Raw genomic sequence first — 26,360 nt, 5'->3', positions numbered from 1 at the left:
CTAATCACAGATACAGCGTCCGTAAAAATAATCACAGATACAGCATCAGCACCAGCAAAACCAATCGCAAATATCAGAACCAACAAAACCAATTGCAAATATTAGCATCAGCAAAACTAATCATAAATACATCAGCGCCAGGAAAACTAATCACAAATGCAGCATCAGCAAAACTAATCACAGATGCAGCATCAGCACCAGCAAAACTAATCACAGATGCAGCATCAGCACCAGCAAAACTAATCATAAATACATCAGCACCAGGAAAACTAATCACAAATGCAGCATCAGCACCAGCAAAACTAATCATAAATACATCAGCACCAGGAAAACTAATCACAAATGCAGCATCAGCACCAACAAAACTAATCATAAATACATCAGCACCAGCAAAACTAATCACTGATACAGTATCAGCACCAGCAAAACTAATCACAAATATCAGCACCAGCAAACCTAATCACTAATATCAGCACCAGAAAAACGAATCACAAATACATCAGCCCCAGCAAAACTAATCACAAATACATCGGCACCAGCAAAACTAATCACAAATATCTGCACCAGCAAAACTAATCACAGATACAGCAGGGGGTTGGAACGATTCAGGGGTCCATCCCAGAGGATGGGACGGACAGTGGGGAGGATACTCCCCTGTCATTTGTCCAGCTTTGCGCCAGATCAAGGAGCCAGCTGCCCTTCTAGCAGACTAGGTGGCGTTGGCAAGCGCTCCTGCCCCGGCCCAATTCACTAAGTCCCGTCTGGGAGGTGGTCACGCCTCCTTGCGACAGGAAACCTTATGTCCTACCTTTTCCCGCTCTGGCTTGGCCCAGAAGAAGGAGTGCAGGATTGTGTCTGTGGGCGGCAGCAGCCCTAGGCTGCTGTCGGGCTCTATTAGATTGGTCCCGGGAGCATGGAGGGCCTGCCGGAGGGGCCCTACCGTGGATGGAATAATACCTCCAACACCGGATACGGTGTTGGGGTATGATTCTAACATGTTTGATACCAAACATGCCCAGGTTCATTCCAGCCAGTTTAGAGGTGGTCATTGCGTAAAGACGTGATGCCCCCCTATATGTTATATGGCTGATACACTCACAACCAGGGAGAATGGACTCCATAGGCTGAAGGGGTGTCCTGCACATGCAGGGGCAACCTCACACTTAGAACTGAGACCCTGCCTTCGGGACTGGATGGCCTGCTAGAGGTTGACTTTTGGGTCTCATGTGCAGTGAGCGGGAGATATAAGAACACATATTTCTTGTGAGTGGTGCATGCACCAACTCACACAGGCTGCAATGGCAGGCCTGTAGAGGTATTTTGTAGGGTCCCCCCTGGCTGGCATAATACATGCTGCAGCCATAGGGGACCTCTGGGGTACCCATGCCCTAGATAGCTTGGTGTTCCATATACTAGGGACTTACCAGGGTGCCCCAATTGCCAAATGGGAATGTACTAAGGTACTTACCATAATCAATTTAGGGAGGAAGCACAGTGACTGGGGTCCTGATTAGCAGGATCCCAGTGAGACTAGTCAGACAACAGTTGAACATCAGCAAAAAGTGGGGGTAACCATGAAAGCAGATCCTACTTCCCTAAATACAACATCAACGTCAGCAAAATTAATCACAAATACAACATAAGCAGCTGCAAAACTACCCACCAGAATAAGATGCATACACGGATTACGGATAGAAAATAAATAATTAATAAACACAGTGTGACAAAACATATGGAGGAAGAAATGAACAGTGGAAAAGAAACAATCCATCGGGTAGAGAAAGGATGAAAGTTGTAGAAAGGCTGAGACAAAATGTAAAGTCATAAGGAGAATATGAAGATAAAATATGGCGATGCAAGATTGAATAATAACACATTTGCAGTCAAGACAACAAACCAGGTCACATCATGGCTTTTAGTATGAACATTAAAGACCATCTCTTTCACCACCCACACACCAAGACCTAGCCAAAAGCTTTCTGTTGACTTGTTGAGTAGCAGCAACCTGGCCATTACCTCACACAGGGTAAGATCTCTCAGCCTGTTACAAACTGCATGCTGCATCGTACTCTGTCCTTAAGCCCCAGGGGGTATATCATCAAGCGGCAGCGATAATTATCGCTGGCCGTATTTAGCGTGCACATATCTAATGCCGTCTATCGGCGGATTCTATCGCCCAGTTAGCGCACTATTAACAACGCGCACTGCCTTAGATTAAATGGGGAAAAGACGGAGGTTATGCTGTTGGGGAACCCTTCACCTTCCATTCTGGTCCCCATTTGGCCCCCCTGTCTCGGTCCTTCCCCCTCCCCCAAACCCCAGATAAAGAGCCTAGGAGTCTGGTTAGACAGATCACTCGACTTCACTGTCCAGGCAACCAAGACATCTGCTACTTGCTTCGGACTTATGAAAATGCTCCGGAAAGTCTTCCTGTTATTGCCGTTCCAGGCGAGGAGAATCATGGTTCAGGCTCTGATCCTCTCCCGCCTAGACTACGGCAATGCACTTTATCTTGGAGCCCCTCTGGCCGCAATACATAAGCTCCAGGTTACCCAAAATTGTGCAGCCCGATTGCTTTTCCAGATCCCTCGATGGCAGTCGGCCAGACCTGCCTTGAGGAAGTTACACTGGCTTCCGGTAGCAGCCAGGATACAATTCAAATCTATGTGCCTGGCTCAGAAGGCCCTTCGCAAGACAGGCCCATCCATAATGTTTCCCTTGGCCATTCCCTATTCCCCTTCTAGAGCCCTACGATCTAGCGTGTCGCACCTGGCCACTACGACCAAAATAAACAAAGCCCGCTGGGGTTGTCGCTCATTTTCGCACAATGCCGCCAGAATGTGGAACTCCCTCCCGCTTGCCCTGAGAGAGAACAACAATCTGCTGACTTTCAGGAGACAACTAAAAACCCATCTGTTTGTAAAAGCTTATTAGCACCCTATCCTGTTGTCAGAACGGTCCTGGCTAAAGCGCTGCGAGGCCTCAGGGTTGTTACGCGCTACATAAGTTTAATTTTCATTTCATTTCATTGCAGAGGCGATAGAAATACCGGCAATAGCGGCAAAAATCGGCAACATCGCAAGATTTCCAGCGATGGAAAACAGCGTTACGGAAAATACTGTAGATAGGGAGATGTGGACTTAGCATTACAATCCACCTCCCATGATATCTATGGCTAAGTCGGAAAATTAACAGGCGTAAGAAACCAGCGATATACCCGGTAAGCACTACTTTTTATGTCACTAGGCTGGTTAGCGATTTCCTTGTTGATAGGGAGAATCTGTGTTAGCGATTATTTTCACTGAATTTCAGTCTGGAACGCCTACCTCGCATTTCATTAACGATGCGAGGCGCAAAGAAAATGGGCGTTAAGGCATGGATTCACGCGTTAGCGTGTCCATGCTAAAAGGGCGATAGAATTATCGCCGCCTTTTGCCCAAAAATGGACGCTAAAGCGGCGATAATTCTCTTGATAATATGCCCCCAGATCACCACAACTTCAGCTGGAGCAAGGCGGAGGACACATTCACACCCACCAAGAGCAGTGCAAGATGACAGATAAGATTCTTATGAAGGCCGTGGCAAGACACCACCTAAACAAAATTAATCTACTTAGCCTGCCCTAGTGCAGGCTATGGCAAGTGAACCAAAACACCTCAATGTGTAGATTGCACAACCTCCAACTCCCACCACTAACATGAGGAGTTTGCCACATTTGAATGGTTAACAACTTGAGCCACCCAAAAACTAGACTTTCTAAACAACTTACAGAGAGAGTGTGAAACTAAGAGGCAAACTCTGAGGGGATAGGGATGGCTTTATAGTGGCAATGGAAGGGGCAAGAAGAGAACAACAGAGCATCAAGACCAACCAAGAAAACAGTTGCTGTACATGCAACATGGCATCTCGAGCTACACCATCTGACCTTCACAGACTGAAAAAACAATACAAGTCATAATAAAAAGTCCAAAATGCCAAAGAAGCAGGTTGCATACCAGACATCCTAAAAATTCAGTACAACACCTGGGACCATAATATCCCTGTTTTGAGCCAGCCAGGAAAGCAACATCAATCCCACTGGGGTTAAAGAGGACAACACAGAAGGACCCTGCCCAAAACCTCAGACCAAGTGCAACTGTAACTGAAGTTTCTCACCCTCCCCTCCCAATCCCAATTATATGAAAACCAACCTTCGGGGTAACTAGAAAGTGGCAGATGATCCCCACAAACAGGGAACCTTACTCAGGCCCCAGACAGAAGCCAGCAGCTGCTCACCCCAGCTTGTGGGTGTGATCGTCAGGTGCAGAGGACCACACACCAGCCACACCGAGATCATGGACAGAGTTCTAGACAACCATCACTACCCAGCTAGGTGATGGAGACTTGGTTCAACGCCGCATCTCAGGCCTTTGTGACCTACCGTCCGACTTGGGTACCACATCTTGGAATAGAGAAGAATGGAAGAGTCCAGCGACCAAGACTGTCTTAGTGACTGCGCTTAAACCCAAGCTTTGGGAAGAGAACAGACCATTCAACTCAGTGGTAGAAACTACAGGAGTAAAGGATGGTTTACTGTACAGATACAGAGTCAAAACAGTAGAGAATAAAACCATTGCATACAAGGGGTGGCAACTGGTCCTGAATTCCAGAAACTAAAAGTGCATTAAACCTGAGTTTCCACTAAGTACACGTTAGAAGGAATAAGGTCACATTATGTCTGTCCTGATGTACATAAAAACATTGCTGAGGTCCAAATTGGGATAATCAGAAGCACATCTGCATTGAATACAATAGAAGAGAGTTCCTGCATGGAGCCATAGTTTTTACTCACAAGAAAGAGGGGATCACCAAGGACTTGATTAAAGAAGTATGTCAAATGAACACCAATTAAATACTGCAGGCAGTGAGTCGGGCAAACCAAACACATCAGCCGCCACTGCCTTGATGAACCCTTGATGCGTGTGGTTGAGGTACCCGGGACCCCCTGGGTGTATGGGTTGCTCTTGAACATTTTGAGCTCAGTTTCACTCAGTTACAAATCTTACCACCTTCGCACATTCCAAGTTGGTTTCCCACCCAATGCGAAACACTAACTTGCGGATTTACAAGCAAGAAAGAGGAGGCGGAACAGTTAAGCAGATCAAGTACACGCAAACACTCCCAGACAGACAGTGCAACAGGTCAAGCACATCCGGAACAGTTAAGAAGTTCAAGCAAACTCGGACAGATAGATCAACAGGTCAAGAGGACCCGGACACACAGAACAGCAGGTCAAGCGCATCCGGACAGACAGATCAACAGGTCCAGCATACCCGGAGAGACACATCAGCAGGTCAAGAGGACCCAATGTGGGTATTTTTCTCCTTATCAGTTAATCAGTTAATCATCGTATTTATATAGCGCACTACACACCCAGAGGGTCTCAAGGCGCTGGGGGGGGGGGGGGGGGACTGCTACTGCTCGAACAACCAGGTCTTGAGTTGCTTCCTGAAGGCGAGGTGGTCCTGGGTCAGGCGGAGGTGGGTGGGGAGGGAGTTCCATGTCTTGGCGGCGAGGTAGGAGAAGGACCGGCCTCCTGTGGTGGCTCTACGGATGCGGGGGACGGCGGCGAGGGCGTGGCTGGTCGACCGAAGCTGGCGTTTGGGAGCGTAGAAGTTGAGGCGGCTGTAGAGGTATCCTGGCCCTTGGCTGTGTAGGGCTTTGTGTGCGTGGGTGAGGAGACGGAAGGTTATTCTCTTGTTGACCGGGAGCCAATGCAGATCTTTCAGGTGTCCGGAGATGTGGCTGCGACGGGGGATGTCCAGGATGAGTCGTGCTGAGGCGTTCTGGATCCGCTGGAGTCTCTTCTGGAGTTTGGCTGTGGTTCCGGCGTAGAGGGTGTTGCCGTAGTCCAGACGGCTGGTGACAAGGGCCTGGGTGACCGTCTTCCTGGTCTCGGTGGGGATCCACCGGGAGATCTTCCGTAGCATGCGCAGGATGTTGAAGCATGACGAGGAGACGGCATTGACTTGTCTGGTCATGGAGAGGGAGGAGTCCAGGATGAAGCCCAGGTTGCGTGCGTGGTCTGTTGGTTTGGGTGCGCTGCCTAGGGCGGGGGGCCACCAGGAGTCGTCCCAGGCGGCCCCCCAGGAGGATCCCAGGATGAGGACTTCCGTCTTATCTCAGTTCAGTTTTAGGCGGCTGTTCTTCATCCATTCGGCTACCTCTTTCATCCCTTCGTGAAGGTTGGCTCTGGCGGTGGCGGGGTCGTTGGTGAAGGAGAGGATCAGCTGGGTGTCGTCGGCGTAGGAGATGATGTTGAGGTTGTGTTGGCGTGCGATGGCTGCGAGGGGGCTCATGTAGACGTTGAAGAGGGTTGGGCTGAGCGAGGAGCCTTGAGGAACACGGCAGATGACTTAGGTGGCTTCTGATCTGAACGGGGGGAGGCGGACTCTCTGTGTCCTTCCGGCAAGGAACGAGATGATCCATTCCAGTGCCTTCTCCTGGATTCCGACGTTGCTGAGGCGCTGCACTAGGGTGCGATGGCAGACAGTGTCGAAGGCCGCGGAGAGGTCGAGGAGGATGAGGGCCGCTGTTTCTCCGTTGTCGAGCAGCGCTCGGATGTCATCGGTGACTGCGATCACGGCGGTCTCGGTGCTGTGGTTGGCCCGGAAGCCAGACTGCGAGGGGTCGAGGGATCCGTTCGTCTCGAGGAAGGCGGCCAGCTGCTTGTTGATTGTCTTCTCGATGACTTTTGCAGAAAACGGGAGCAGCGAGATGGGTCGGTAGTTCTTGAGGTCGGTGGGGTCAGCTGATGGCTTCTTGAGTAGAGCGCTGAGTTCGGCGTGCTTCCAGCTCTCCGGGAAGGTAGCGATGTCGAAGGAGGTGTTGATGATGTCCCACAGGTGGGGTGCGATGATAGCGTCGGCCTTGTTGAAGATGTGATGAGGGCAGGGGTCGGTCGGAGATCCGGAGTGGATGGAGTTCATCGTGCGGATGGTGTCTTCGGTGCTGATCGGAGTCCAGGCGCGGAGGGTGGTGGTGAGGGGCGGTGGTTCGGTCGTGGTGTTCGTCGGTTGAGTGCTGAAGCTGTTGTGTATGTCCGCGATCTTGTTGTGGAAGTAGGAGGCGAGGAAGTTGCAGAGGTCTTGCGACGGGGTGATGTCGTTGTTTCCGGCGTTGGGGTTGGAGAGCTCTTTGACGATGTTGAAGAGTTCTTTGCTGTTGTGTGTGTTGTTGTCCAGTCGTTCCTTGAATGCGGTTTTCTTGGTGGCGCGGATGAGTTGGTGGTGTTTTCGGGTGGCGAGCTTGAGGGCAGTTATGTTGTCCGGTGTTGGGTCTCTGCGCCAGGTTCTCTCGAGGGCTCGGCAGTTCTTCTTGGAGCTCTTGAGTTCGTCGGTGAACCACGGGGCTTTCTTGCTGCCGGGTCTGCTGGGCGGGATCCTCAGGGGGGCGAGCTCGTTTGCGCAGTCGCTGATCCACTTCGTGAGGTTGGTGGCCGCCTGGCTAGGGTTCGTTGTGCTGGTGGGAGGGTTCATGCTCAGGGAGGACGCGAGCTGGTCGGCTGTGGTCTTGCTCCAGTTCCTGCGTGCAGCCTGTTGCTGGTGGTGGTGGGCCGTGGTCCTTGCGAAGCTGAAGTGGACGCAGCTGTGGTCCGTCCAGTGGAGTCCGGTGGCGTGGCTGAAGGCGATGTCCTTGCTGGATGAGAAGACGGGGTCGAGTGTGTGTCCGGCGTAGTGGGTGGGGGTGGTTACCAGTTGCTTGAGTCCCAGGTTGGCGAGGTTGTCCAGCAGGGTGGTGCTGTTGCGGTCGTTGTTGTTCTCCAGGTGGAAGTTGAGGTCCCCGAGGAGGATGTAGTCAGCGGAGCAAAGGGCGTGCGGGCTGATGAAGTCGGCGATGTCTTCGCTGAATTGTGTGCGTTGTCCGGGGGGTCTGTAGATGAGGGTGCCTCTGAGGGTGGTCTTGGGGTTGATGTGGACTTGGAAGTGCAGGTGCTCGGCGGTTGTGAGGGTGTCATCGGTGTTGGTCGTGATGCGGATGGTGTTCCTGTGGACGATGGCGATGCCTCCTCCGGTGTGGTTGATGCGGTCCCTTCGGATGATCTTGTAGCCGTCTGGGATGGCGATGGCGATGTCAGGTGTAGAGGAGGCGTTCATCCAGGTTTCCGTGAAGAAGGCGACGTCTGGGGCTGTGGTGTCGAGCAGGTTCCAGATCTCGACGGCATGTCTGTGGACGGAGCGGGTGTTGAGCAGGATGCACTTCAGGTGGCTGCTGCTGTTGCTCGTCGAGGTCTTGGGCACTGCTGGAGTGGTGCAGGTCCGGATGCAGGTGAACTTGCAGTAGTTGCAGCAGAAGGGTCCGTGGGTGCGTCTCGGGGTGGCTCGGTAGCAGCCCGGGACTCGGCCGGTGTTGAGTGCGTTGAGGGTGGCGGGGTCGTACGACCGGCGGGTAGGCTGGGGTCTGCGGGGGCCAGGGGTCCTGGCACTGGGCGCGGTCCAGGCGCGGACGGGCGCAGACGGGCTTACCTTTGGCGCACCTTCGGCGCGCAGTCGGCGTGCCCGCTGCGCTTGCACGCTGCGCGTACGCGTGGACTCCGCCATAAATGGCGTAGTGGGGGGCGGAGCGAGGGTGGGGCAGCTGGGAGGCGGGAGCGGGGTGGGCCAATGGGCGGCCAAGCTAGCGAAGCTGGGCGGGGCCGCAGGGGAGCAGCGGCGGGGAGCGGGGAGGGGGACAAGCGGCGGGGAGGACACGAGGACGGCACAGGAGGCACAAAGGGGAGAGAAAAGCACAGGTGAAAGCAAACAGTTACCAAAACTCACAACAACGCTGTAAACGGGCGAAAATACCGCTAAGGCGCTCAGGGGCACCGGCAGGAGGTGAGCCGGTAGAGTGGCGGTCCCGGCTCACGTCTGTGCGAGGCAGCAGCGGAGGGGGGGGGGCGGGGACGGGGGTCCCGGCACTCAGCGAGGGAGCTGCGTGGTGTGTGGAGCGACCAGCCCTGATATTTGTTTGATGAACATGGAACTGTCTTTTTGCTATTTACGTGTCTTAGTGCTGTCTCTGGACTGCTTTTGAGAGCTCTTTTGTTTGAAAATATGATTTACAATTAGTTTGATTTGCGTACAGTCTGTGGGCTGCCTCTTGTTTTTGTCCTGGTGTTGATTTGTGGGTTGATTGTCTGTTTGTGTTGTAATGCTTGTGAAGTACTTGTTTGAGTGAGTAGCAACTTTGCTCTTTGTGTAAGGGTAAAACACACAAGATGATGGACGGAATGTTGCACAATGGCAAAACATTCACCCCCAGTCACAGATCTGGGTTTAATCCATTGTTATTTTGCTCACCAAGCCACCCCAGTCCAGACATGGCCATATGCAAATCAGTCTTGACCCTGTGCCTCATGGGAACAGTCCAGCCCGAACTGTCAAGCCTTGTCTTCCCTGGACCAGAATCAAGCATCCTAGGACCAGTTTCTGGCTACCAGCAGTCTTCAGCCAGGATAGCTTGACTCCAGTGGCGTAGTGAGCACGGGACCCACGTCTGGGCATACCCTTCCCATATAGGGTGAACAGCAAAACACACAAGATGATGGACGGCACGTTGCACAATGGCAAAACATTCACCCCAGTCACAGATCTGGGTTTAATCCATTGTTATTTTGCTCACCAAGCCACCCCAGTTCAGACATGGCCATATGCAAATCAGTCTTGACCCTGTGCCTCATGGGAACAGTCCAGCCCGAACTGTCAAGCCTTGCCTTCCCTGGACCAGAATCAAGCATCCTAGGACCAGTTTCTGGCTACCAGCCGTCTTCAGCCAGGATAGCTTGACTCCAGTGGCGTAGTGAGGACGGGACCCACGTCTGGGCATACCCTTCCCACATATGGTGAACGGCAAAACACACAAGATGATGGACGGAATATTGCACAATGGCAAAACATTCACCCCCAGTCACAGGTCTAGGTTTAATCCATTGTTATTTTGCTCACTAAGCCACCCCAGTTCAGACATGGCCATATGCAAAGCAGTCTTGACCCTGTGCCACATGGGAACAGTCCAGCCCGAACTGCCAAGCCATGTCTTCCCTGGACCGGAATCAAGCATCCTAGGACTGGTTTCTGGCTATCAGCCGTCTTCAGCCAGGATAGCTTGACTCCAGTGGCGTAGTGAGCACGGGACCCACGTCTGGGCATACCCTTCCCACATAGGGTGAACAGCAAAACACACAAGATGATGGACGAAATGTTGCACAATGGCAAAACATTCACACCCAGTCACAGATCTGGGTTTAATACATTGTTATTATGCTCTGCAAGCCACCCAGTTCAGACATGGCCATATGCAAATCAGTCTTGACCCTGTGCGTCATGGGAACAGTCCAGCCTGAACTGCCAAGCCATGTCTTCCCTGGACCGGAATCAAGCATCCTAAGTTTCTGGCTATCAGCCGTCTTCAACAAGGACAGCTTGACTCCAGTGGCGTAGTGAGCTCGGGACCCATGTCTGGTGTAGGAAGGTGGCTACCTGACTATGGTTACCCCAGATTTTTTGCCTTGTGTTTAGCTGGTTTTCGACTTAGTTGGCCTGGTTCCCTGCTAATCAGGGCCCTAGGCTATCTGCTCTCTCTGTAAAATGGATTCCATGTACCCTAGGTGCATAACTAGATTGGCTTGGGTCACCTTATCAGCCCCTGTACAGAGCACTATAGGTGCCCAGGGTATAGGTGCATCCAAGGCCTACCAGGGGCTGCAGCATATCTTTTGCCACCCCTGGCTGGCTATCTAAAATTGACACAACTGGCTGATCACTCAGCTGGGGCAAGGTGGTGTAATCACCCCTTGCTTAGATATAGTATGCCTATATCTAAACCTATCTGGACACATATAAACCTGTGAGCCACTCCTATGGCAGGCCTTAACAATCCTGAAGGCAGAGTGCATGGTTTAATGTGAGATGGTGCTCTAGCATAAGCTGAGCCTGTCTGCAGCTGTCGGGACCAATTCCCGTAGCTGTTCCGGGATAATGCCAAACCATATACTATTAAGTGCTTTATAATCCTCGCGGTTATATGTCAACTTTGGTTTGGCTTTATCAAAACATGTCGTGTAAGGTGTCATACGAATTGGAATACTACCCCCTCGCCAGTCCTGGCGACGGGGGTAGCATTCCACCCCACTAGAGGGGACGACATGTTACTTTTGCTAAAACGTGGTTGATTTTTAAAAGAGCCTCAGATCCACAAAATGGATGCTTCTGCCACAGACACATGTCTGACCTCCTGCTGCTGACCGAAACTCAGCAGAGAAGGCCTGGACAAAGGATTTCCTGTCACAGGGAGGTGTCACACCACCCCAGACAGGAGATAGTGGATTGTAGCAGGGAGGTTTGAAAGAAACCAGACAGTGCCTGGGGAGCACAAGGCTTCCCCCTTGCATAATCCGGTCAAACCGGTTCTGGGGCAGCCCAGCCCCAGCTCCAGTGAGACCTGGACAAAGGAAAGGGGGTGTAACCACCCCCCTTCCTGGTCCCACCCATAGGGGAGGGACCTAGCAGGAGATCCACCCCTCAGATTGAAATAAGAGTGGGAGCAGTGCCAATGCAACTCAGATCATCCTGAAATCAACTTTAAACTAAGAAGACGACTGGACTTCGACATTCTGATGAACAGAAGGCTGAAGAGCATCTCCCTTGTGGCCTAGGAGGGGCCACCCTGTGAACACAGGCATCACCCAGCACATCGACGTCTGCTTTGCCGCCGCCTCCCGCCGGAGCCCGAGTGCAGAGCTTGACAAGACTCATCTTCTCAGACTTCTCCCAGCCCGATCCACAGTCCCTGCAAAGAAGGGACCCGTGGAGGCACCGAGAGACGTGGGAGCGGACATCTTGAAAGACTTCCGAGACGCTGACTGCGCAGCACCCGAGGCACCCTCGACTCTGTGCTTTGGGTTTAAAAAGCTCCAGAACAGAGCAGCATTTGCACCAAAGATCAGCTCTCCAGCATCTCCACGATCTGCGTGGGGCCCTTTTGTTTTGTGCCACTCGACTCACCATCCCGGCCGCTTGTCACGTGGTCAGCGGCCATCTTGGTGATGAAACCTACGATTTACACTGTGGGTCTGGTTGCTCTAGACCTGCCCTCGCTCCTGTAGAAAGGAGTACCCGCTTTGACCTTGCTGGTCCGAGTAATAAGCCTTTTTTACTTTCCCCGTGGCTTGCATTAGCCAAGGCTTGTTTGCTTCAATCGAGTTGACGACACCGCCATCAGCTAGAACCTTTGAGGGACAGCTCGTGATCGACTCCTGGACGTCCTTGACCTCTTCGTGTCCACGTGGCTGCAGAGAGAAGTAGCACCTCATCACCTGTTTGCACCCGACTTTGCCTGGTTCCAATCTGGTTCCACGGTGGTCACTGGTCAGTGACTTTGAACATTGTCCCCTCTGCTTTCAGGTCTTCACCACTTCAGATCCACCCTTGGATCCACCGGACACTTCTCCTTCACATCGCCTGCAGCATCTTCAGCTTCAAGCGCCAAGAACCTGCGTGTCAAAACCCGACGCCACTTCGACCCTGTGCACCCACTTCCTGTGGGTGAGGTAACATTGCAACGCCGGTGTTCCTACACTGGTCCACACCTCTAGGGTCTGTGTCTTAAGTTTTGTTCCTCTAGGTTCAGCGGAAGTGTCCTTAAACTCACTTTGTGTAACTTTTACGCACCATTGACATTACATTGGTGAAAGCCGCACTTTACGTGCTGCACCCGAATCCCGTGGGCTTCTCCCGACTTCAGCATTGCTAGTCCTGACTGCTCCCAGCGATTCTCTAGGCCCTAGGCCTAACCACTGTTCGATTGGTATCTCTTATACCATTTTTTTAGTATATGGTTTGAGTGGCCACCCGCCCTCATCTAAAATTGTGCAACTTTGTATGTTATACTGTGCTTTTGATTTAACGCTTGTGCCCCTTTGCTCATAAAGAGTACTGAGGATTAATTTAGAAATAAACACATATATTTTTATAATATATACTTGTGTGGTGTCCTTTCATTTGATTACAGGATTGTATGTGGTAAAACAGCTCGCTTAACACGACCTCTTAAGTTAAGCCTTTAAGGCTGCTTAGTCCATGCTACCACTAGGATAGCTTGTCTAACAAGGTTGACTTACAATCAGACATCTTTGGGGGTTTTTTTGGACTGATACCAAGTGGTTCCAGAATTGGAAACACTACCTATCAGGCCAACTTCTCACATCTGGGCATACCCTTCCCACATAGGGTGAACAGCAAAACACACAAGATGATGGACGGAATGTTGCACAATGGCAAAACATTCACCCCAGTCACAGATCTGGGTTTAATCCATTGTTATTTTGATCACCAAGCCACCCCAGTTCAGACATGCCTATATGCAAATCAGTCTTGACCCTGGGAACAGTCCAGCCCGAACTGCCAAGCCATGTCTTCCCTGGACCGGAATCATGCTCAGATGTGAGTCACGTGCTCTCCATGCCACTGGAATCAAGCTATCCTGGCTGATGACGGCTGATAGCCAGAAACCGGTCCTAGGATGCAAACCCTACAGTCCCTGCATCTCCTATCACCAAACCCTAGGTCTCCACATCACCAAATTCTACAGTCTCAACAGCTGCACCTCTCATCACTAAACTATACGGCCTCCACAGCTGAACCTCCCATTACCAATCTCTAGGTCTCCACAGTGGACCTTCTATCACCAAACTCTAATTTCTCCACAACTGCACCTCCCATCATCCAAACCCTACAGTCTCCACAGTGTCACCTCCCACCACAAAACCTTAAGGACTTCACAGCTGCACCTACTATTACCGAACCATACAGTCTGCACAGGTGCCCCTCCCATCACCAAACTCCACGGTCTCAATAGCTGCACCTCCCATCACCAAATTCTACAGTCTCAACAGATGCATCTCTCATCACTAAACTCTATGACCACCACAGCTGGACCTCCCAACACAAACCCTACAGTTACCACAGCTGCAACTCCCTTAACCAAACTCTAAGTCTCCACAGCTGAACCTCTCATCACCAAACTCAAATGTTTCCACAACTGCACTTCCCATCACCACACCCCACAGTCTCAACATCTGAACCTCTCATCACCAAACTCCTGGTTTCCAAAGCTGCACCTCCCATCACCACCCTCTACAGTGCCCACAGCGCACCTCCTATCACCAAACTCTACAGTCTTCACAGGTGCCCCTCCCATCATCAAACTCTGTTGTCTGCACAGCTGCACCTCTCATCAACAAACCATAGGTCTCCACATCTGCACCTCCCATCACCAAACTCTAGGTTTGCACAGCTGCACCTCCCATCACCAACCTCCTGGTCTCCAAAGCTGCACCTCCCATCACCAGACTCTAGGTGTCCACAGCTGGATCTCCCATCACCAAACTCTAGGGGCCTGATTCACAGAATGAACTTAAGACTCAATCCTAAACTTACTACTATTTTGGTATTCATAGAATGAACTTACTACTTTTGGTATTCACAGAAGTTAGGATTTTGTATTAAGTCTGTCTTAAGTCTGTCTTAAGTTTGTCTTAAGACAAACTTAAGACAAAATCCTAACTTCTGTGAATACCAAAAGTAGTAAGTTCATTCTGTGAATACCAAAATAGCAGTAAGTTTAGGATTGAGTCTAAAGTTCATTCTGTGAATCGGGCCCTAGCTCTCCACAGCTGCACCTCCCATCACCAGACTCAAGATCTCCACAGCTGCTCCTCCCATCACCAAACAATAGGTCTCCACAGCTGTACCTCCCATCACCAAACCCTACAGTCTCCAAGGCTGCTCCTCCCATCACCAAACTCTAGCTGTCAACAGCTTCACACCCCATCACCAAGTTCTACAGTCTCAACAGATGCACCTCTCATCACTAAACTCTGCGGCCTTAACAGCTGCGCATCCTAGCCCCAAACCCTAGGTCTCCACAGCTGCACCTGCCTTTACCAAACTCCAGTTTAGTAGTAGTAAAGTTAGGACTCCTAACTTTAGAACTCCTAAATGCCGACTGTGAATACCGAAAGTCTTAAAATTAGTACTTTTCTCAACTTTACTACTCCGAAACTGAGAAAAATGCTAATTTTAAAACTTTCGGTACTCACAGAAGGCATTTAGGAGTCCTAAAGTTAGGACTCCTAACTTCTGTGAATACCGAAATGAGTAAGTGCCTTCTGTGAATACGAAAATGGTAGTACGTTTAGGATTTTGTCTTAAGTTAGTTCTGTGAATCAGGCCCTAGGTCTCCACAGCTGCTCCTCCCATCACCAAACCCTACAGTCTCCACAGCTGCTCCTCCCATCACCAAACCCTACAGTCTCCACAGCTGCTCCTCCCATCACCAAACCCTACAGTCTCCACAGCTGCACCTCCCATCACCAAACCCTACTGTCTCCACAGCTGCTCATCCCATCACCAAACCCTACAGTCTCCACAGCTGCTCCTCCCATCACCAAACTCTAGGTCTCCACAGCTGCTCCTCCCATCACCGAACTCTAGATTTTCAACAGCTGCACCTTCCATCACCAAAGTATCCGGTCTCCACAGCTGCACCTCCCTTCACCATACCCTACAGTCGCCAAAGTTTCACCTCCCATCACTAAACTCTAGGTCTCTGCAGCTGCAGCTCCCATCACCAAACTCTACAGTTTTAACAGCTGCACCTCCCATCACCAAACCCTACAGTCTCCACAGCTACTCCTCCCATCACCAAACTTTAGGTCTTCACAGCTTCTCCTCCCATCACCAAACCCTACAGTCTCCACAGCTGCTCCTCCCATCACCAAACTCTAGGGGCCCGATTCACAGAATGAACATAAGACTCAATCCTAAACTTACTACTATTTTGGTATTCACAGAATGCACTTACTACGTTTGGTATTCACAGAAGTTAGGATTTTGTCTTAAGTTTGTCTTAAGTCTGTCTTAAGTCTGTCTTAAGACAAACTTAAGACAAAATCCTAACTTCTGTGAATACCAAAAGTAGTAAGTTCATTCTGTGAATACCAAAATAGTAGTAAGTTTAGGATTGAGTCTTAACCTCATAGCTGCTATTACACATTCCTCCCCAGTGCTGCGCTGTCCATTAGAACTAGTGCTGAATGGACGTTCAATGGTCGTGCGCAGCACTGGGGAGGTAGTGCTGCCGTCGGCCAATGCACCGAGGCAGCACTTAAGGGGTTAAGTTCATTCTGTGAATGGGGCCCCAGGTCTCCACAGGTGCACCTCCCATCACCAAAGTCTCCGGTCTCCACAGCTGCACCTCCCATCACCAAACCCTACAGTCTCCACAGCTGCTCCTCCCTTCAAACTCTAGGTCTCCACAGCTGCACCTGTCATCACCAAAGTCTAGGGTTTCAACAGCTGCACCTCCCATCACCAAACCCTACAGTCTCCACAGCTGCTCCTCCCTTCACCAAACTCTAGGTCTCCACAGCTGCACCTGTCATCACCAAAGTCTAGGGTTTCAACAGCTGCACCTCCCATCACCAAACCCTACAGTCTCCACAGCTGCTCCTCCCTTCACCAAACTCTAGGTCTCCACAGCTGCACCTGTCATCACCAAAGTCTAGGGTTTCAACAGCGGCACCTCCCATCACAAACGTTTTCGGTCTCCACAGCTGCACCTCTCATCACCAAACTCTACGGTCTCCACAGCTGCTCCTCCCTTCACCAGACTCTAGGTCTCCACAGCTGCACCTCTCATCACCAGACTCTACTGTGTCCACAGCTACAGCTCCCATCACCAAACCCTAGTTCTCCACAGATGCATCTCCCATGAGCAAACAGCGGCACCTCCCATCACAAAAGTCTACGGTCTCCACAGCTGCACCTCCCATCACCAAACGCTACGGTCTCCACAGCTGCTCCTCCCATCACCAAACTCTAGATTTTCAACAGCTGCACCTTCCATCACCAAGGTCTCCGGTCTCCACAGCTACACCTCCCTTCACCAGACTCTAGGTCTCCACAGCTGCACCTCTCATCACCAGACTCTACTGTGTCCACAGCTACAGCTCCCATCACCAAACCCTAGTTCTCCACAGATGCATCTCCCATGAGCAAACAGCGGCACCTCCCATCACAAAAGTCTACGGTCTCCACAGCTGCATCTCCCATCACCAAACCCTACAGTCTCCACGGCTGTTCCTCCCATCACCAAACTCTAGATCTCCACAGCTGCACCTCCCATCACCAAACCCTACAGTCTCCACAGCTGCTCCTCCCATCACCGAACTCTAGATTTTCAACAGCTGCACCTTCCATCACCAAGGTCTCCGGTCTCCACAGCTACACCTCCCCTCACCATACCCTACAGTCGCCAAAGTTTCACCTCCCATTACTAAACTCTAGGTCTCTGCAGCTGCAGCTCCCATCACCAAACTCTACAGTTTCAACAGCTGCACCTCCCATCACAAAACTCTAGTTTCCAACGCTGTACCTCCCATCACCAAACCCTACAGTCTCCACAGCTGCTCCTCCCATCACCAAACTTTAGGTCTTCACAGCTGCTCCCCCCATCACCAAACCCTACAGTCTCCACAGCTGCACCTCCTATCACCAAACCCTACAGTATCCACAGCTGCTCCTCCCATCACCAAACTCTAGGGTCTCCACAGGTGCACCTCCCATCACCAAAGTCTCCGGTCTCCACAGCTGCACCTCCCATCACCAAAGTCTATTGTCTCCACAGCTGGACCCCCCATCACCAATGTCTAAGGTTTCCACAGCTGCACCTCCCATCACCAAACCCTACAGTCTCCACAGCTGCTCCTCCCATCACCAAACCCTCGGTCTCCACAGCTGCTCCTCCCTTCACCAAACTCTAGGTCTCCACAGCTGCACCACCCATCACCAAACTCTACAGTCTCCATAGTTGCTGCTCACATCACCAAACTCTAGGTCTCCACAGCTGCTCCGCCCATCACTAAACTTTACAGTCTCCACAGCAGGACCTCCCATCACTAAATTCTACGGTCTTCACAGCTGCACCTTGTAGGAGAGTAGGATCTGCTTACTATGGTTACCCCCACTTTTTGCTGGTGTTTCGACTTTAGTCTGGCTGGGGGCCTGCTAACCAGGACCCCAGTCTAGCTGATGCCTCTCTAAATTGATTGCATGCACTTTAGGTACACCACAGATTGGATTCTGGGGTACCCTCATTAGTCCCTAGTATATGGTACCTTAGGGAATAGGTACCCGAGAGGCCTACCAGGGGCTGAAGCATGTATTATGCCACTCCTGGGAAGTCTTCCAAAATGACACCACAGGTCTGCCTCTGCAGCCTGGGTAAGGTGGTGCAAGCAGCCCTTACTAAGATATAGGTTACCTATATCTACCCTAAATCACTGCACATAGAAACCTATCAGTCACCCCATGGCAGGCCTTATCAATCCTGAAGGCAGGGTGCTAGGTTTTGTGTGAGAGGGTGCCCATGCATGAGCAGGACCCCTCTGCAGCTTTCGGAGCCTATTCTCTGAGGCTTTTCTGTGATGCAGCCAGACCATATACTCTTAAGTGCATTATAACTGCGCAGTAAATGCTAACTTTGGAATGGCTGCATGGAAACATGTTGTGTTTAGTGTCAAACACTTTGGCATCTTACCCCCGCCCCCCCTCCCCCCCCTCCCACCAGTCCTGGCGGCAGGGGTAGAATTCCACCCTTCTAAAAGGAAAGACATGTACCCGGTAATAGTTCAAAAGAGCCCTGGTGTCACAAAATGGATGCTGCAGCCACAGATACAAGTCTGGCCTCCTGCTGCTGGACGACACTCCGGCAGGGGAGGCCTGGAGAATAGGTTTTTCTGTGACAGGCTTTTGTGTATTGGGGCTGGGTGGGTGCACTCTGAGAGTGCTTTGAAGTCTGCACTGGGGGCACATTTGGTGTCTCTGTGCATAGCCCAGTTCAAACTGGTTGCAGGGGCTACCAGCCCCTGCTCTGGCGTGAAATTGGTCAAAGGAAATGGGTGTAGCCACCCCTCTTTCCAGACCCTCCCATAGGTAGGTCCCCAGAGTATGTCCAACCCCTTTCTTTAGTATAAGTAAGGAACCCCTGTCAACAGGACTTTAGATTACACCTGGACGAAACTCTGAAACTGACTCCTGGAACTTTGACGGTCTACTAAAGACTAGAGGACGGAAGAAGCTCCCTTGGGGTCAAGGAGTGACTTACCTGCTCAAGCATGCACCAACAAAGCATTTGCTGGTCTGCATCTCTGAAGCACCCGCCGGACTCCAAAGTATTTGCAGCCCAGGAAAAGGATTTTCAGACTTCTCAGAGGCCGACCCGAGTCCCCAGCAAAGCTGAGACCCACAGCCCTCACAAGTGACGTGGAACCGGAACTCCTGGACAGCGTGCATATCTGCAAGTGCATTGACTTCTCGACGTTTCTTGAAGTTGCGCTTTGGGTTACTGGTAGCCCAAGCCCCGAGAACCATCTTTACTGAAGATTGTGGGCTGCACTCCACGAGTGTTCTGTGAGCCCGCTTCTTGCATTTCCGCTCGAGTCTCATTCGCGATCCCTGGTCCGTCGACTCGTGGGTCCCTACGAAAGCAACTCTGATTTTGCTTGGGCTTCTCTGGTTGCTCCAGATGTGCTCTGACTCCCCACCACATGGTGAATCCCTCGGACCTTGCTGGTCCACACCGAAGCATTTCTTTGATTCCTGCATGGGTTGCTGTTGCCAAGGCTTGTTGGGTCCAATCTGGGCACTGACACCGCACCACTTGACATCCTTTGTGGACAACTCGATTCCAGAGCCTGGTCGTCATCGATGCGTCCTGGACCTCGTGGCTGAAGAGTCACTTTCACCTGAAATCACCCGACATCGGTGGGCATTCGACTATCGTGCCCCTGGTCACTGGCAAGTGACCCAGACTCTGTCCCCTCTGCTTTAAGGTTCTCCTCATCTTTGATCCAGGCTTGGATCACACCGGACACTTTCCACTTGGATGGCAGCAGCACTTTGAAGCAGATCGCAATTGAAAACGACGACGATTCCCGACACCAAAAGACACCTATGCACCCGGCTTCCCTGGGTGAGGTAATTTGAGTACTACGGTGCTACCTTGAGTGTTGGCCCTAGAATCCCTTAAGTCTAAAGGGGTTTGCGCAAATTCCTCTCTAAGTGTCCTTAATCCTTAAATTTCCAACCGTGACTTTCCCCATGGAAGCTAATGGTGATTCGCGGCTGTGTTCTCACACTGCACGCGTCACCCGTGGGTACCTGTGTCACTACTTTGGGTGGTTCCTGGTAGCCCGAGCGGTTCCACGGGCTCTAGGCCTTGTGTCTATGCAAGTCGTGGTTCTTCTACCACTTTCTAAATATATGGTTTGGTACGCCCCCAGGGCTCAAAGTATATTATGCTAATTTACTGTGTGATAATAAGTTTACTGTATGTACTTTTGCCTCTGGCCTCATAAAGGGACTAAAGGGACATGTTTAGAATAGATACATATATTTTATATATATACCTGGTGTGGATCTCCTTTCATTTGGTCATCCATAAGATTATAGACTGGTAAAACAAGCTGCTTTACATTCCTCCAAGACTTAGCCTGAAGGCTGCTCTCCACAGTTACCACTAGGATAGCTTTCTATGAAGGTTGTCTTTAACCTACCATCAATAAGGGTTGTTTGGACTGGTGCAGGGTGCCCACTAGAATAGTGGACAGCATATGCCAGGCCAACTTCTCCCACACCTCCTATAACCAAACCCTACAGTCTCCATAGCAACACCTCCCATCACCAGACTCAAGATCACAACAGCTGCACCCCCTATCACCAAACGCTAGAGTCTTCACAGCTACACCTCCCATCACCAAATTCTACAGTCTCAACAGATGCACCTGTCATCACTAATCTCTACGGCTTCCACAGCTGCACTTCCCAACACAAACCTTACAGTCGCCACAGGTGCCCCTCCCATCACAAACCCTTAAGGACTTCACAGCTGCACCTACTATTACCGAACCCTACAGTCTCCACAGCTGCTCCTCCCATCACCATACCCTACAGTCGCCACAGCCGCTCCTCCCATCACCAAACTCTAGGTCTCCACAGCCGCTCCTCCCATCACCAGACCCTACAGTCTCCACAGCTGCTCCTCCCATCACCAAACCCTACAGTCTCCACAGCTGTTCCTCCCATCACCAAACTCTAGGTCTCCACAGCCGCTCCTCCCATCACCAAACCCTACAGTCTCCACATCTGCTCCTCCCATCACCAGACCCTACAGTCTTCACAGCTGAACCTCCCATCACCAAACCCTCAGTCTCCACAGCTGCTCCTCCCATCACCAAACTCTAGGTCTCCACAGCTGCACCTCCCATCACCAAACCCTTGGTCTCCACAGCTGCACCTCCCATCCCCAAACCCTACAGTCTCCACAGCTGCTCCTTCCATCACCAAACTCTAGGTCTCCACAGCTGCTCCTCCCATCACCAAACCCTACAGTCTCCACAGCTGCTCCTCCCATCACCAAACCCTACAGTCTCCACAGCTGCTCCTCCCATCACCAAACCCGACAGTCTCCACAGCTGCTCCTCCCATCACCAAACCCTACAGTCTCCACAGCTGCTCCTCCCATCACCAAACCCTACAGTCTCCACAGCTGTTCCTCCCATCACCAAACTCTAGGTCTCCACAGCCGCTCCTCCCATCACCAAACCCTACAGTCTCCACATCTGCTCCTCCCATCACCAGACCCTACAGTCTTCACAGCTGAACCTCCCATCACCAAACCCTCAGTCTCCACAGCTGCTCCTCCCATCACCAAACCCTACAGTCTCCACAGCTGCTCCTCCCATCACCAAACCCTACAGTCTCCACAGCTGCTCCTCCCATCACCAAACCCGACAGTCTCCACAGCTGCTCCTCCCATCACCAAACCCTACAGTCTCCACAGCTGCTCCTCCCATCACCAAACCCTACAGTCTCCACAGCTGTTCCTCCCATCACCAAACTCTAGGTCTCCACAGCCGCTCCTCCCATCACCAAACCCTACAGTCTCCACATCTGCTCCTCCCATCACCAGACCCTACAGTCTTCACAGCTGAACCTCCCATCACCAAACCCTCAGTCTCCACAGCTGCTCCTCCCATCCCCAAACCCTACAGTCTCCACAGCTGCTCCTTCCATCACCAAACTCTAGGTCTCCACAGCTGCTCCTCCCATCACCAAACCCTACAGTCTCCACAGCTGCTCCTCCCATCACCAAACCCTACAGTCTCCACAGCTGCTCCTCCCATCACCAAACCCGACAGTCTCCACAGCTGCTCCTCCCATCACCAAATCCTACAGTCTCCAGAGCTGCTCCTCCCATCACCAAACTCTAGGTCTCCACAGCTGCTCCTCCCATCACCAAACCCTACAGTCTCCAGAGCTGCTCCTCCCATCACCAAACTCTAGGTCTCCACAGCTGCTCCTCCCATCACCAAACCCTACAGTCTCCACAGCTGCTCCTCCCATCACCAAACTCTAGGTCTCCACAGCTGCTCCTCCCATCACCAAACCCTACAGTCTCCACAGCTGCTCCTCCCATCACCAAACCCTACAGTCTCCACAGCTGCTCCTCCCATCACCAAACTCTAGGTCTCCACAGCTGCTCCTCCCATCACCAAACCCTACAGTCTCCACAGCTGCTCCTCCCATCACCAAACCCGACAGTCTCCACAGCTGCTCCTCCCATCACCTAACTCTAGGTCTCCACAGCTGTATCTCCCATCACCAGACCCTTCAGAAAGCCACTGTATCTCAACATAGGAATTCATCTATAAAAACAGCGCGTTTGAGGAAGGAGCTCAGATGCAACCCCTCCTTCCCTGGCTTCAAAAAGGACCTGAAACTCCTGCTCCTCAACCAATACTTCCCTGACCAAGTCAAGCATCCGAGGCATCAATAGACTAAGGGTCTCCCCTCTCACTCTGACTTTTCTAGGGTGGGCTCATCTGACTGTTTCAACCACCTGCGCTTTTCACTCCTTTAATGTATATTTAAGTGTGATGTCTTTGCTTATATATTTTATGCTTCCTCATGTCATACGGTGTAGGGCAACTTCTTATTTCCTTTGTGTATGTAAAGCGCTGTGATACCCCCGGGGCTAGCTAGCGCTATATAAAATAAATAAATAAAGAAGAGGGCGTGTCCTGCGCCCCTGCGTCCCCTTCTGAGTCCAAATACCCCGATACCGAGAGAGAAGGGGGAGCCAAGAGAGGGGGAGAAGGGGGGCGAAGGGGGGGGGGGGGTAAAGGACAAGTAGAGATTGGGAGTGGGATAGAGAACAGAGAAGGGCTGAGGGGAGGGCGAGCAGGGACAGCCGGCTAGAGGTGACTGCAAACAGAAGAAACTGGGGCAGAGCAACCTCTTTATTTATTTAAAGCAGTTTTATATAGCGCGGACTTTACCGAAGGTCTCAGAGCGCTGTACAGTAGAGCCAGTTACATTACATGAGAGAAAAGTTACAAAAGTGAACATTACAAAAATAAACAGGAGACTAGAAGAGGTAGAGTAAGACCATAGAAGGCAAGAACAGAATATCAACCACAGCAAGCAAGGGTGAGGAAGGTACGAGAACATATGACACATTTACAATGATGAACGAGCTTCCTGGCGGGGTCTGAGAAGGAAGGAACTAGTTCTGAAAGTGTCTTTGGAAAAGAAGAGATTTACGGAGGTAGAAGAACGGAGAGGGGGAGGGTGATGAAGGAAAGACAGAAGGGGAGGGAGAGAACAACAAAGGGGTTTGACAATAAACAAGCGATCAAACTGTATATTGACGGTGGAGGGGGCGACAGGAGAGAGGGTGAGTGGAGTTGAGGGGAGTGCGGGAGGGACATCCGGGCAGAGAGCAGGTGAGGGAGCGAGGGGGTCGAGAGCTGATGGGAGAGAGCCGAGGTCTCTTACCTGCGCTTGTGGGGTCCCTTGGGCACTGACCCTGTGATTTCTGGGTTGAAGACCCGCAGAGAGGGAAGGGGGGTCAGGGTACAGGGGGGGCTGGCCGGTACGCAAGGGAGCGGGGGGGGGGGGAGGGGTGTAGAAGAAGTGTCGTGAGGGTAGAGCTGAGGTCTCTTACCTGTGCCTGTGGGGTCCCTTGGGGGGGGGGGGAGGGGGGGGCTGGCCGGTACGCGAGGGAGCGGGGGGGGGGGGGGTGTAGAAGAAGGGTCGTGAGGGCAGAGCTGAGGTCTCTTACCTGTGCCTGTGGGGTCCCTTGGGTACTGACCCTGTGATCTCTGGGCTGGAGACCTGCAGAGAGAGAAGGGGGGGGGGGGGGGGGTCAGGGTACAGGGGGGGCTGGCCGGTACGCGAGGGAGCGGGGGGGGGGGGGTAAAAGCAGGGTCGTGAGGGCAGAGCTGAGGTCTCTTACCTGTGCCTGTGGGGTCCCTTGGGTACTGACCCTGTGCACTCTAGACTGGCTTCCTGCAGCGAGTGTGTGTGGGTGGAGGGGGAGGGGGGCAGGGTAGAGGGGGGCTGGCCGGACCATGGGGGGGGAGTTAAAGATTAAGAGAGATTGATTCGCCGATTCCCGTAAATACCATTGCACAAGTCGGCTGGAAAAACAAGCAAAAGGGGGCTTGGCAGGGAGGGGGTGGAGGGGGAGACAGGGCCTCGGAGAGGCCATGAGAGTGGAAGAGACACTAGTGGTGAGAGGGATAGCACCGAGGAGAGGCCATGAGTGTGGAAGAGACACTGGTGGTGGGAGGATAGGACCTGGGAGAGGCCATGAGAGTGGAAGAGACACTAGTGGTGAGAGGGATAGCACCGAGGAGAGGCCATGAGTGTGGAAGAGACACTGGTGGTGGGAGGATAGGACCTGGGAGAGGCCATGAGAGCAGAAGAGACACTGGTCGTGGGAGGGATAGGACCTGGGAGAGGCTATGAGTGTGGAAGAGACACTGGTGGTGGAGGGATAGGACCGAGGAGAGGCCATAAGAGTGGAAGAGACACTGGTGGTGGAGGGAGGGATAGGACCCGGGAGAGGCCATGAAAGTGGAAGAGACACTGGTGGTGAGAGGGATAGGACCTGGGAGAGGCCATGAGAGTAGAAGAGACACTGGTGGAGGGATAGGACCTGGGAGAGGCTATGAGAGTGGAAGAGACTCTGGTGGTGGAGGGATAGGACCTGGGAGAGGCTATGAGTGTGGAAGAGACACTGGTGGTGGAGGGATAGGACCTGGGAGAGGCTATGAGAGTGGAAGAGACGCTGGTGGTGGAGGGATAGGACTGGGAAGAGGCCATGAGAGTGGAAGAGACACTGGTGGTGGAGGGATAGGTCCTGGGTAAGGCCATTAAAGTGGAAGAGACACTTGTGGTGGGAAGGATAAGACCTGGGAGAGGCCATGAGAGTGGAAGAGACACTGGTGGAGGGATAGTACCTGGGAGAGGCCATGAGAGTGGAAGAGACACTGGTGGTGGAGGCATAGGACCTGGGAGAGGCCATGAGAGTGGAAGAGACACTGGTGGTGGAGGGATAGGACCTGGGAGAGGCCATGAGAGTGGAAGAGACTCTGGTGGTGGAGGGAGGGATAGGACCTGGGAGAGGCTATGAAAGTGGAAGAGACACTGGTGGTGGGAGGGATAGGACCGGGGAGAGGCCATGAGAGTGGAAGAGACACTGGTGGAGGGATAGTACCTGGGAGAGGCCATGAGAGTGGAAGAGACACTGGTGGTGGAGGCATAGGACCTGGGAGAGGCCATGAGAGTGGAAGAGACACTGGTGGTGGAGGGATAGGACCTGGGAGAGGCCATGAGAGTGGAAGAGACTCTGGTGGTGGAGGGAGGGATAGGACCTGGGAGAGGCTATGAAAGTGGAAGAGACACTGGTGGTGGGAGGGATAGGACCTGGGAGAGGCCATGAGAGTGGAAGAGACACTGGTGGTGGAGGGATAGGACCTGGGAGAGGCCATGAGAGTGGAAGAGACTCTGGTGGTGGAGGGAGGGATAGGACCTGGGAGAGGCTATGAAAGTGGAAGAGACACTGGTGGTGGGAGGGATAGGACTGGGAAGAGGCCATGAGAGTGGAAGAGACACTGGTGGTGGAGGGATAGGTCCTGGATAAAGCCATGAAAGTGGAAGAGACACTTGTGGTGGGAAGGATAAGACCTGGGAGAGGCCATGAAAGTGGAAGAGACTATGATGGTACGAGGGATAGGACCTGGGAGAGGACATGAGAGTGAAAGAGACACTGGTGGGGGAGGGATAGGACCTGGGAGAGGACATGAGAGTGGAAGAGACACTGGTGGTGGAGGGAGGGATAGGACCCGGGAGAGGCCATGAAAGTGGAAGAGACACCAGTGGTGGGGGGATAGGACCTGGGAGAGGCCATGAGAGTGAAAGAGACACTGGTGG

At 52.2% G+C, this 26,360-nt stretch overlaps 1 protein-coding gene across 4 annotated transcripts in view; it reads right to left on the bottom strand.

The window, feature by feature from the left end:
• SERPING1 (serpin family G member 1) overlaps positions 1-24,484 on the bottom strand; it is a 149,093-nt gene extending 124,609 nt beyond the window's left edge. The window contains exon 1 of one of the 4 annotated variants that reach the window (XM_086953371.1): positions 24,379-24,484. The gene's annotated coding sequence lies outside the window, so the exon portion shown is untranslated. Of the gene's footprint in view, positions 1-23,918; positions 23,944-24,087; positions 24,110-24,204; positions 24,262-24,378 lie in introns of those variants that run through there. The other 3 variants (XM_086953373.1, XM_086953372.1, XM_086953374.1) reach the window with 3 other exon arrangements.
• Between the last annotated feature and the right edge of the window lie 1,876 nt (positions 24,485-26,360).

Source organism: Lissotriton vulgaris, chromosome 1_2 (genome assembly GCF_964263255.1).
Source record: "Lissotriton vulgaris chromosome 1_2, aLisVul1.2, whole genome shotgun sequence".
Lineage (NCBI taxonomy): Eukaryota > Metazoa > Chordata > Amphibia > Caudata > Salamandridae > Lissotriton > Lissotriton vulgaris.
This window is presented reverse-complemented; position numbering and strand designations above follow the sequence as displayed.